Raw genomic sequence first — 12,721 nt, 5'->3', positions numbered from 1 at the left:
CGCGCATGCGCACTTGGGCCAGCTCAATCCTGCGCATGCGCAGTTGGGCCATGTCGTCCTACGCATGTACAGGGAACTTCTTACACACGCCGGCCCTGACCCAACATGGGGTCGGTGTTCAGGGTCCAGCCGCGGCGGAAAGTAGGCCCGGGAGTGGAGAGGCCAGGCCCGCCAATCAGTGGGCCCCGATCGCAGGTCAGATCCCTTCGGAGGCCCCCCCCACTGGTGAAGAGCCCCCCCCCCCCAAGGTGAAGATGCACCCCCCCCCCCCCCCGAGCTTTCCTGCAGAGTTCCCACCACCAGCGACCGGGCTGCATCAAGAATTGGGGTTGGACTTTGGACTTGTAAACGTTGTTCACCTGTGAGGATTGCTTCGGACCACTGTCGATCTTGGAGTGGTTCTTTGATTCTTTATGTTTTGGGCCTGTCTACCAAATCTTCCTGGAATGCTACCATGGTAGTGGATGTGATCACCAATGTAATAATTCTGTCGCCCAGCTCTGCTTTTGAAAAATCCCAATTCAAACAGGGGAATTGTGTGGACAATCTGATCTTATCCCTTTGACCTTCCTTCTTCTGTGGTATCTGAAATGAGTGTTTCTGTAGCTGCTTTTGTGTGCTTTTCCAAAGTGCAGCCCACGCAGAAGAATTGCATGGGAATGTACCATGAAGTAATAGCTAGTTATTCAATTTATTGCTCCGTAACTCCCGAAGCCATTTGTAATAATCACAATATTCTCTGGCCCAGTTTTTATGTCCTTGTTTTTATTTGTCTCTCCTTTATTGTTCTGGCTCATGCCCTGGTCACTTGCCTTTCCCAACTGAACAAGGGCAGTGCAAGTCCTCTTGATGCACTGCGCCACTAACAGAACAGTAAGGTTATCCATTCTGCAAGCTCATCATGATGGACCCATTTGTTTACCAGCTCTTTATTGACTGCTAGCTTGGTACTTTGTCTCTAAGAGGCAAGATATGTGACATCAATTGTTGTTAAGGGATTTGGTAAACATATTTTGGATTCATTAAGACATGAGAACAGTTGTACAAAGGGATAAAGCCTGAAGATATCAGAGTTGTGTGTGTTCTCTGCTCAAAGCAAAAGTGAAAATACGATTGGATCACATGATTGATTTCCCTTCTAGTGATATCTGCTGATATCCCTTAAAGTCACATTGCAACAGCCTACAACAGCCAGCTACTGAAGGCTCAATGAAAATAGCAAAAGTGAAGAAGGTGAGCTTCTATCAGAATTGGCTTGTTTATTAATGCGGGCGTGTTCACTGGCTCGCTTTACCCTCGCGCACTGGCCTTCATGAATATCGCTAATGTCGGGAATGGAGGGGCATGTATACAGGCCTTCGATGCAATTTCTCTTTGGTCATTCTGATCTGACCTGACCAGTGAAAATCCAGTTTTGAGAGTCTGTAAAGGATGATAACACTGTCCAATGCTTCAGGCAGGATTTTGGTGACTTATAAACAGTGCAAACTCTATTGCTCCTACATTCATCACCACGCTATAATATTCTGTGGAATGTATTTTTTTGTGACACAGCACAGATAAACACTGATCTACCAATGAGCTGTTCCTGCTGCTTCATTTCCCTGGCATAATTACCACTCCCTTTGTGTCAATTCCTTCTTTGATTGAATACGTTTGTTCACATCCCTTTGTTAATCACCCTTCTTAATTCCCTTTTCTACCAAAACCCTCTGTTGAACTCCCTTATTCTGCTGCTTCTATTCTTTGATATCACTCCCTAATCCTCTCATTCTCACTTTACAGGCAAATGATAAATAAAGTACAGGCAGGAATGCCATCTGCATAAATGTATTTGTTCTACTTTACCTTTGCTTGGTCAACTGAAACAAGTGAAAAGCAAACAAACTGAACTGAAAATTATCCTCAAAGACTGCAGAGTTGGAAATCAGAAAAGTGCAATGTGATGCTTCATTTTAGGTAATTAAATGGTAACTAGCGTTACATGTGTTTCCTCTTTTGTTTACCTGCCTAGAAATTTAGGGCTTGATTCTGCAAGCACCACTGTACTCCTGGATGGCACTTAATATATTTGTGCTTAGTATTTTCAGCCTGAACTTCCCGTTTAGCACGAGCACAAAGCCCAGGAATGGATGTAGAATCCACTCCTGGGCGAGATCATGTTTTCATCGCAATTTACGCTGGGTGGCCAGTTAAGGCCTCAAAAAAAAAACAAATAGCAAAGGAAACTGAAAACATTAAACTAAAATGTGATTAAAGGGGGTCGAGAAGACACCCCTGTCGCTGTGGTGCCCAGTGGGCATGGTAGGGAAACACATTTGGAGGTGAACTAGCTTAAAAACCAACGCAATCAAAAGGAAATGACGTAAAAAGTCAGTAATAATCATTGTTGGTGGGTGCGGCTTCAATGCTGAATGTGCAGGCAGACTTCAATATTCCACACATCTGTGGTGGCATCGGGATTCATGCCCGACGTAATCTTGGGCACAATTTCATGCATCTGGGTTGTGCCCTGCAGAGTGCTGTTAAATTCTGATGTTTGTGTGCCATTCTTCAATGGTGCTATTAACCTGGGGTTAAATAAAATACACCGAGGAATTAAGTATGAATGCATTAAATATTAAAGGGGAAAAACATTGGTCAGAAAAGTGTCATGTGTGTTGCATCGTGTCCTTCAAGAATTAATTCACTTAAACGTGTCATACCTCATGGGTTAAAATGGGCAAATACCTGGTTGACCAATTGTGAATGAAGCAAAAATAAATCAAATCAGCTGGTGAGTATTTCAGAGGGAAAGGAAATGGCAGGAATGTTGACTGTAACTAAAATGTTTAAAAGGTGCTAATCCCAAACTGGCACGTCACAATCACTTAATAGCTCAAAAGATTGAGTGAATTTGCTTTGAGCCACTTGTAACAAAAGTAATAGAAGATGCAACCCATCATTTCTGATTTCATATTATCATGTTCCCTTAGTTTAGATTAGTTTTAAAATGCCATACACAAAATGAGTCTATTTTATTTTTTGTTCATGGGATTTGAGTGTCACTGACATGGTGGGGTTTTTCTTTTGCAAAAATATATTTTATTCAGAAAATCACTGAGAGGAATAGAATAGAATATTTCAAATTGTCATAACAGGAAAGTGCAATGATATTCACAATTTCTACAGAAATCAAGATGCACTCTGAAATGTTTCAACGCAGTGATGAGAAAATTACAAACATTACAATATTTTCCTTACAAGGAGTACAATAATGTTCAAATTATATACTTTGGTCCTGTCGCACTTTGAGTGCTGGCAATATGTTGCCCATCTCTAATTGCCCCCGAGGAGGTGATAATGAGACTTTTCTTGAACTGTTGCAGTCCATGTGGTGAAATCACACCCACAGTGCTGTTAGGGTGGGAGTGCTGGAATTCTGAGCCAGCAACAGTGAAGGAGCAGTAATATAGTTCCAAGTCGGCATGGTGTGTGACATGGAGGGCATACATAAAAGTTGACACACTGGCTTAACAGATGAGGCGTCCACAAAAATTGTGCTGTAGGAAGAATCTTTCAGTGACAAGTAGTTGGATTATGGTTAGAGTGTCATTATCCTTGGTTTAACTACTAGTGCCCACACCACTGAGGGCAGTCATGAGGGCCTGCTAAGGTGGATGGGGGCGATCCACCTTGAAACAAGTGGAGGCGAGACAGTTCCCACAGTCTTCGAGGGCCATCATTCATTCCATAACCAACAGGACTAAAATCAGGTTGCCTGACCATTCACTCGATTTGCTCTTTATGGAATGTTGACGATCCTTGCTAACAGGCCAGTGATTACACTTGAAAAATGAATGAATTATCAGTGATACCCTGAGGTGGATTGAAATAAATTAAACTTCTTTATTTGTCTTAAGGCTAAATGTTTAGCTAAATGTTTAAGGCTAAATAATTGTTTAATCAAGCCACTAAGGCTGCTGTTTTTTAAAATTAATTTCTGGGATGTGGGCAGACCTTGTGACCTACTGTGGCCAATCTCTGTGACCCACAGACCTTTGTGACACCCACCATCCTACATACCAGTTTTGCTTACCTTTAATGTGACAGGTGAGACTCCTTGGTCCTTACGATCTCACTTGTTTTGTCATTCAATGTTACATTTCTGCTAAGGACTTCAGCTGATGATTTAAGTTCTTGCTGCATTTTTAAAAAAGGTCAAGAGGTTTGTCCTTGAACTCGCCATGCTTAATCTTCAACACCTTTGAAATTTTGAGGATTTTCTATTCTCATTTGCAATACTTCCTTGCATATAACACACATGGGCTTTATATCCTGATTTGCATTGGCACAATTAACAAAGCCATACCTCAAGAAATCATCTCCATACTGCTTTATTACGAATTTCAGCTTTTTATTTGTTGAAAACAATCCATTTTCAGTTCTCCACAGTCCTGTTGCCTTGCTTGCTCGCAGCTAGAAAATGGAGGAATCTCTCCTCTGTGCTTTCACGGGTATACAGGGCGAGCAGAATCAGTGTATATGCTGGGTGCACCACCTGCTCTCTGCTACCGCTTCTTGCCCGAAGACTGCATTGTTCCATTCAAAAGCTGGCCGCTGCTGGCATTCTCAATTTAAAAGCCAGTCACAGCCATTGGTGCTTCTCCTGCAATTGGGAATGCCACAACCGATCACTCCACAATCTTCCCGCCACCGACCCGTGACCCACTCGTGGGTCACGACCCACAGTTTGAAAATCCCTGTTCTGGTTGATAGTGGTTGTGGGTTTGAAAGGTGCTGCCTAAGGAACCTTGGTGAGTTCCTGCAGTGCATCTTGTAGATGGTGCATATGGCTGCCAATGTTTAACATTGATAGAAGGGGTACCAATCAAGTGGGCTGTTTTGTCCTTGATGATGTCAAGCTTTTTTTCCAATTAAGGGCAATTTAGCATGGCCAATCCACCCAGCCTGCACATCTTTGGGTTGTGGGGGTGAGACCCACACAGACATTGAGAGAATGATGTCAAGCCACTTGAGTGTTGTTGGAGCTGCGCTCATCCAGGCAAGTGGAGAGTATTCCATTACACTCCTGACTTGGGGCTTGTAGATGGCGGACAGGCTTTAGGGGAGTCAGGAGGTGAGTCACTTGGTGCAGGAGCCTTTTAACTGCCCTGGTTGCCACAGTATTTCTATGGTTTATCCAGTTTAATGTCTGGTCACTGGTAAACCCCAAGGTGCTGATAGTAGGGGATTCAATTATAGCAATGCCATTGAATGTCAAGGCGTGATGGTTAAATCCTTTCTTGTTGGAGATGGTCATTGCCTGGCATTTGTGTGGTTGCGAATATTACTTGCATTTGTCATCCCAAGCCTGGACCTTGTCCAGGTCTTGATACATTTCGACATGGACTGCTTCAGTATTTGAGGAGTCGCGCATGATGCTGAATATTGTGCGGTCAACAGTGAACATCCTCACGTCTGACCTTATGATGGAAGGAAAGTCATTAATGAGGCAGCCGAAGATGGTTGGGCCGAGGACACTACCAAAATGTCCTGGAGCTCACATAATTGACCTCCAATCACCATAACTATTTTCCTTTGTGCCAGGTTTGAGTCCAACCAGTGTAGGGTTTTCCCCCTGATTCCCATTGACTCCAGTTCAGTGGGCACCTTGATGCCAGACACAGTCAAATGCTGCCTTGATGTCAAGGGTTTTCACTCACCTCAGCTCTGGCATTCAGCTCTTTTGTCCATATTTGAACCAAGCATGTAATGAGGTCACAAATTGTGTGACCCTGGCAGAAGCCAGACTGAGCGTCCATGAGCAGGTTAATTCTGAGTAAGTGCTGATTGATGGTGCAGTTGATGATCCCTTCCATCACTTTATAGATGATTGAGAGTAGACTGATGGGCTGGTAATTGGCTGAGTTGGATTTGTCCTCTTTCTTGTGTACTGGACAATTTTTCACGTTATTGGGTGATGCCAGTGTTTTAGCTACACTAGAATATTATCCGGGCCCATTGGCTTTGCAGTATCCAGTGCCTTCAACCATTTCTTGATATCACGTGGAATGAATTGAATTGGCTGAAGGCTGACATCTGTGATGTTGGGGACCAACAGTGCAGGCCGTGATGGATCATCCACTTTGCACTTCTGGCTGTAGATCATTGTGAATGCTCCAGTTTTGCCTTTTGCACATATGTTCTGGGCTCCCACGAATTAGAGGGTGGAGATATTTGTGGAGCCTCCTCCTCCCCCTCCTCCTCCAATGAGCTGTTTAATTGTCCACCACCATTCACAGCTGGATGTGGCAGGACTGCAGAGCTCAAGTCTGATCCATTGGTTGTGATATTGCTTAGCTCTGTCTATTACTTGCTGCTTCTGCTGTTTGACACGGAGTCATGTTTTTTAGCTTCACCAAGTTGACACCTCGGGCGGGATTCTCCCATCCCGCGGCAGAGCCCCCGCACTGTCGTAAACGCCGTCGCGTTTTATGATGGCGTCAGGGGCCCGATCCGACGCTGTACTCTGGCCCGCAAAAGGGGCCAGCAGGGGCACGTCGCGAAGCGTGGGATGCGGGGCGCCATACCACCGTCATTTGCGCGATGATGCGGCGCCGCATCGCTTAAAATGTACGCAAGCGCCGCAAACTCACGAGACCGGCAAGATGGACGCCCCCGGCCGTGCTGCCCCGAGGTTCCGTGGCCACGACCTAGAGACGCTGCTGGATGCGGTTGAAGATAGGAGGGCGATCCTGTGCTGTCGAGGTGGCCACCGGCACCTTGCCAGCACAATGCAGAGGATTTGGCGTGAGGTTGGCGTTGCGGTAAGCGCAGTTGGGGCAAACCCCATGGACGGCCGAGCAGTGCCGCAAGGAGGTGCACGACCTGACGAGGGCAGCCAGGTTGAGTACACTGGGACGTGCCCCTGGCACCACCCAACACCTACCAGCCACATATTTGATCAAACCCCCCCCCCCAGGAGTGTTGCCAAACCCCCCACTTGACCCTCATGGGCTGCACACGCCTGAGAGCCGCCATGGCTGGACGCCCAGTGCTCCCATGCCATCATCTAGGCGACATCTGCATGGGACGCTGTGTACCGAATAACTCTGATGCTTTGCTGACACCCCCCCACCCCCAGGAGAAGACCGCCCACAACCACAGGGAGCGTATGAGAACTGGAGGGGGTCACCTGTACTGCACCCTCTCACAGTCTACCAGCAGAGGGCACTGGACCTCGTTGGCGGAGGCGGAGACAGGGAGGTTGCCTTTTGCCAGATCAGAGGCGCACCAGCAAATGAGAGTCCCCTGCCTGCCTACACCCCCCTCCCCCCAGCACACATCCTCACCCCAACCCCCCCCCCCCAGCACACACCCTCGCCCCATTCCCCCCCACCCCAGCACACCCCCTCACCCCAGTCCGTGTGTGTAACGATACATGCTGCATTGTGTGTTGCAGGACCTGCAGCCAATCGTTCCAGACGGTCTGGCGCTGCTCGGACCCCACAAGTCCAGATGCCCTCAGGGATGGACACCACGGTGGGGAGGGCAGACAGCAACAAAGGCCTTCCTCCATCACTAAGAGGCAGCATTGGAGGCACAGAGGACGGACGCCCAGGACAGCGACAGCCTCGAAATGGGGACGATGGACACTGACAGCCCAGGACAGTGATGCACAGAGGACGTCAAGCCAGGACATTGACACACAATGACGGACAGATCTGAGTGCCCCTCAGATGGGGGCGGAAGAAAGAACACCAGCCCAGGGCTCGATGCAGGAACCACCGGACTCTGGGCCTGATGATGACCCAGACTTGGCATCGCTGCACTCACCCGCCCTCCCCCCCCCCACCAGAAGAGGAGCACCAAGAGTCCAGAGAGACCATTTCAATAGAAATCTTGAAGACTTTGACTCCAGAAAAGGAGCACAAAGTGATCACAGATGATTCAAATGAACCTGAAATGACTCCAAAAGAGGAGCACCAAGAAATCAATGAGAATTCAAGTGAACCAAGTAAGCAAAGAAGAAGAATCAAATCCACCACAAATGACTGATGCCACCAACATCAATGCAACATCAGATCATTCTCACAATTCTCAAGAAAATATGCTCAATGTAGCAGATACCACAAAGGATATTGACACCAATAACTGTGACAATGACTCAAATCATCCACATGGCACACTCATTGAGCGCAACAAGAACAACAAAAACTGCAAGAAGCACAGCAGAAACAAGAACAACAGCAACAACAAAAACAACATATAGCACAACAAGAATGACAAAAGCAACAAGAAGCATCCCAGAAACAACAAGCACGACAAGAAAAAGAACAAGAATAAAAGCAAAACAACAAAAACAGAATCAACAAGCGCGACAAAAAGAACAACAAGAACAACAACAACAACGCCAATGAAAACAACCAAGACAGAAATGACAAAAACAACAAGAACGACAACAAAAACAGCAAAGACAGAAATGGCAGAAACAACAACAATGAAACAACGACCTGTACAACATGGTACAACTCTGCACGTGAAGGAGAATGCCACTGCACACTGCGAAACAATGACAAGACCACAAATATGTCGTGGCATGATAAAGAATCTCATGAATTCACAACTTCTCCAGAACGAAGAAGCAAAACAGCTTTCATGAACGATGACATATAGAATCAATATCACAAACACAGGAATAAGTCGAGGTCAGACAGCGGTGCGACACAGAATCGCTACCCGCAATCAAATGGAACAGGGGAAAAAGGTGTCCACATCATTAAACGACTCATCAGCAAAGCAGCCAAGTCATGGTTCCGACATCAACCTAGCTCTGTTACCATACCGAGCAACCCCATTGAGCTCAGGACTGTCGCCAGCGCAAATGCTCTTCGGCACAGATATCCGGACAACCCTACCGGCAAAGCAATTCCGAGACCCCGGCAATGCACCGGGTCTCGATGACGTGCGGGCATTATGCTCGAAACAAAAACTGTACTACGATCAACATGCGATCCCACTCAAGCCACTGACAATAGGTGACGCCATCAGAATCAGGGACCCAGAAGGCAGATGGTCTGAGTCAGCCACGGTGATCAGGCAGGAGGCACCGTGGTCCTGCATTGTCATATCGTCTGCGGGAGTACCTTTTCACCGTAACCGCCGGGATCTATTAGAGATTCGACCTACAACACCAGTATTTCCCACACTGGACTTGACCGACTCCATTTGTCCACAGGACGTTCCTCGCCACACAACGCCAGACAGTACTCTTGATGACATCAAACCATCATCTCTACCACCACCGTCAAGACACTCCAGCAGAAGCCGTAAGGCACCCGACCTAGATTTGTAACGACACTTCAAAACACGCGCAAGACGAATATGGACATTTCTCACCATGGACTCACAACAGTTAATTGTTTCTGTATTACTTTTATCATTTTCACAGTGTGCGGATTTGCATATTCTCACCACTTGTTATGTACAGTTTTCTTGAGGCCAGTCTAGAAAACATGTCCAATAAAAGGGGGGGATGTAGTGATCTGTACATCTGTACATACATCTGCACAAACACCAGGGACTCAGACAGGTGTAACAGCCACAGCATCACTAGAGGGCAGCATCAGAGACGGGTCCAGCCCAAGGGAGGATCCGCCTCTTTCAGAAGCACAGGGCTAGTGAGCAGCAGCAGACAGAGACAGCTCAGCATGGACAGTTTACCTGAGCTTCACTGGTCATACCTTTTGACTGTATTATATCTAGTTAAGCTCTGGAAACAGAACAAACCCATTGAATAAAATATTTGTGTTAACTGAAAGTCTACAATCTTTATTCAGACTTAGAGAATAACGTAACGGTTTCAGCCATGGGTCAGGTAATGCAAGGCGTGGGGCTTCATGTGCATGCATCATCCGTGGCCCAGGACAGGGCCGCCCACTCACAGGCAGCCATGTGCCTGAGCGAACTGGACATCTCAGCCACTCAACGCAGTCTGACTGAGTCTCAGCAGGCCATCGCTGAGGGCATCGGCGGCATCGTTCAGGCAGTGGCTCAGTCTCCGCTAGCACCCCCATCCCATAGAGAGGCCCGTTGGCCACCGGGCACCCCGAGGGAGGAAGGGGTTCCGGGGCGCGTCCCGGTGGCTCCTGCAAGGGAGGTCCAGGAACACTGCGGATCCTCGGACTCCGTCCATCCCGTCCCTGGCGCATTTGGTGGGCAGTGGGCAGAACAGGGTGACACCAAGCCATCCTGCCCGCCCATGGAGCAGCCTGGCCTGTCCAAGCTGGGCCGCCCCAGGAAATGCACACCAACAGGGAGCCAAGTCACAGGGCCGGAGTCTCAGCAGCTGCAGTGCCGTCTGGGGAAACATCTAGGCATAGTGGTAGGGTCCGTAAGGTTAAGAAATCTGACACCGAGTAAGTTGGCATGGGTGCAAGGCACAGTATAGTTATAGGGGCTAGGGCACTTGTATGTCACCGTTACAATTAAACCCACTGTTACACCAATGCAAGATGCCTCTGTCCTATGTCCGGTGGTCGTGAATGGAACTGATTGGCACTGTGTTCAAAGGTCAGTGGAACGGTGAGCCCAAGTGGGTGCAAAGATTCCCGCCGTACTTGGCACCTCGCCACCAGCTGCCAAACATGTCCATGGGAGTGTCTGTTATGCGTACAGGAACCACCCACGTGGAGAGTGCAGCTGTGGCCATGAGTTAAACATTGGCTAATGATTTGGAGCTCACAGCTCATCGCAGAGCGGGTTGTCACCATCCTTCATGGTATTCAGCACACCTGCTTCCACAGGCCATTGTGTGAGACCAGCCCGTTGTGCCGCAGTTGGAGTGTGCAGTGCATGTGGTGGTGTGGAAGGTAAGATAGTCGGGTGGTGTGGGAGGTGAGGATGCTGGGTGGTGAGGTGGGTCGGTACGGTGGTGCCATTGTCCAGGCTCAGAGAGCCCCAACCACCCTATTTGGTGAAACGTGCGGCTATTAACACCTCGCGTGCGCGCTGGCCAAGTCGGTGGTGTTGTGCAGCATCCCATCCATAACCCGGCCTCATGTCACATCTGTTGCTTCCCTCGTCCCCATCCTTCTCATCTGGAGAGGCTTCCCCTCCCGCAGCCTCCCCTTCTGCCCCCCCCCCCCCCCCCCCACTCCTCCTCCTCCAGCACATCGCCCCTCTGCTGGGCAATATTGTGGAAGACGCAGCAGACAACGACGATGTGCCGACCCTCTCCAACCGGTACTGGAGGGCCCCTCCAGAGCGGTCCAGGCACCTGAAGTGCATCTTCAGCAGCCCAAAGCACCTATCGATCACCTCCCCCCCCCCCCCACCGCCCCGGTTGCTGCATGGGCCTTATTGTAGCTGATCTCCGCGTCGGTCTGTGGCCTCCGTATAGGCGTCAGCAGCCATGACTGTAACGGGTAACCCTTGTTGCCCATCAACCAGCCCCTCAGCCGGGGGGGTGCCCCTCGAACATGGCGGGGATGAACAATTGTGCTATGATGAACACATCATGTACACTGCCCAGGTACTGTACGCAGATCTGCATTATCTTCATGCGGTGGTCACAGATCATCTGAATGTTCATGGAGTAGGACCCCGTTCTGTTCATGAAGAAGTCCCTGTCCTACTCAGGAGGCCACATGGTGATGTGCACCCGATCGATCAACCCCTGAACCATGGGTATCCCTGCAAATCCCGCTGCTCGGGCATTCTGGTGGGCGAAGTCCACTGGGAATTTAATGTAGCGGTCTGCGATGTTGTACAGGGCATCAGTCACTGCACGGATGCACCTGCGCACCGATGGCTGGGAGATGCCGGAGAGGTCCCCACTCGGCGACGGGAACAATCCTGTCTCATAGAAGTTAAGGGCCACAGTTACCCTGACGGCCACCGAGAGAGCATGTTCTCCCCCAGTGCCACCCGGTGCCAGGCGTACCATCACGTGGCAGATATGTGCTACCGTTTCCCGACTCATCCTGTGTCTCCTCCTGCATGCCCAGTCCAGCGGGTCCTCGAAGGGCATGCGGTGCCAGTAAACACGCCTCATGGGCCCCCCCTGCCGCCTTGGCCCCACCACCACCTCCCTCCTTTGCTCCTCCTCCACGTCGGTGTCATCATTCTGAGCATGACCCTCCTTGATCTGGTCGACGTCCGCCTCGGCTTCCTCCTGCGCCGATGCAGCCTCAGCGGGTCCCACCTGGCTTGCTGCAGCCTGTCCCTATACTGCAGCCCGTCTCTCTGCTGCAGCTGACGCAGCCGCTCTGATCCACATGCGCTGACGCTCCAACAGGGCCACATGCAGGGCAGCAGCTCCCGCCACGGGGGCCAACATCGCTGGCTGGTGCCCAAACATTGTGATCTGCAGGGGGTGGGAGTATACAACATGGCCAAGGATGGCGCATGGTCCCCTCTACAGCCAGGTGCTCAGGGGTACATGACTGCCCCAGCTTGCTGAATGCGCCACAGCCATGCATGCACCCAGACCCCTGGCCACACCCTCCGTCCTCCGCCCACTACTGCCCGTCCCTCGGGGTAGCGTAATCGTTGGATGGCTATGCCCTCACTGGGGAGTTGCAGGGTGCAGACCCGCCCATTACCGTGATGTATGCCGGCTGATAGGAGGTCTGCCCCTGGGGGTGGCCACACCCATGGGCAAGGCCAGGGGCCGTGCGGGCAGACAGCGCCTGGGATGGTGTCCATTAGCCTGGCTGCCGTTCTGGCGACAGTGGCT

This window comes from Scyliorhinus canicula, chromosome 20 (assembly GCF_902713615.1).
Source record: "Scyliorhinus canicula chromosome 20, sScyCan1.1, whole genome shotgun sequence".
Lineage (NCBI taxonomy): Eukaryota > Metazoa > Chordata > Chondrichthyes > Carcharhiniformes > Scyliorhinidae > Scyliorhinus > Scyliorhinus canicula.
This window is presented reverse-complemented; position numbering follows the sequence as displayed.